The sequence below is a fragment of the Terrapene carolina genome, unplaced genomic scaffold (genome assembly GCF_002925995.2).
Source record: "Terrapene carolina triunguis isolate 2854851 unplaced genomic scaffold, T_m_triunguis-2.0 Scaffold374, whole genome shotgun sequence".
NCBI lineage: Eukaryota > Metazoa > Chordata > Testudines > Emydidae > Terrapene > Terrapene triunguis.
The window spans coordinates 1,404,240-1,404,802 of NW_020664725.1; the positions used below are offsets into that span (position 1 = coordinate 1,404,240).

Here is a 563-nt window from a genome sequence, read left to right on the forward strand (position 1 = left end):
CCCCCCCCCAGACACCCCTAACCCACCCCCATAAACCAGCCCCGCGCCGCCGAAACCCACCGCTACCCCGCAGCCAGGCGCCCCACTAACACCCATCGCCATGGCAACTCAGACACCCCACCCGCCCCGCTCTCACGCCAACACTGCCCGAACTCGGAAGCAACTTCCGCCAACCGACACTTTGAATCCAGGCGCCGCTTCCGCCCAGCGCGCTCGTCCCACCCCAGGACACGCCCCTTCCGCCACGTTCACTGCTGGACACGCCCCCAGCAGGGCGGGGCGGGGCTGTTGGCGGCCGCTGCGCAGGCGCCGTGTGAGCCGCAGGGCGGCCTCGGGCGCGATCCCGGGCGGCGCAGTGCGCGGGCGATAGGCGGGGCCGGGGGACGCCTGGCGGGAGAGCAGGAGCAGGCGAGTCCCGTGCGGGGCAGGGGCCAGGCCTGCGGGAGCCCGGCCGAGGGGTGGCCGGGGACATGAGGGACCCGCGGGGCTGGTGCTGCGGGCGGCCCGGGCGCTGCCACACTGTACAGTGGGGGCGCTGGGCGCCCGTGGAGCCAAACTGTAAC

At 74.4% G+C, this 563-nt stretch overlaps 1 protein-coding gene across 3 annotated transcripts in view; it reads right to left on the reverse strand.

The window, feature by feature from the left end:
* The window catches only part of CCDC15 (coiled-coil domain containing 15), a 32,966-nt gene extending 32,712 nt beyond the window's left edge, over window positions 1-254 (reverse strand). Inside the window, exon 1 of one of the 3 annotated variants that reach the window (XM_026657996.2) lies at window positions 179-254. The gene's annotated coding sequence lies outside the window, so the exon portion shown is untranslated. The other 2 variants (XM_026657995.2, XM_026657997.2) reach the window with 2 other exon arrangements.
* Between the last annotated feature and the right edge of the window lie 309 nt (window positions 255-563).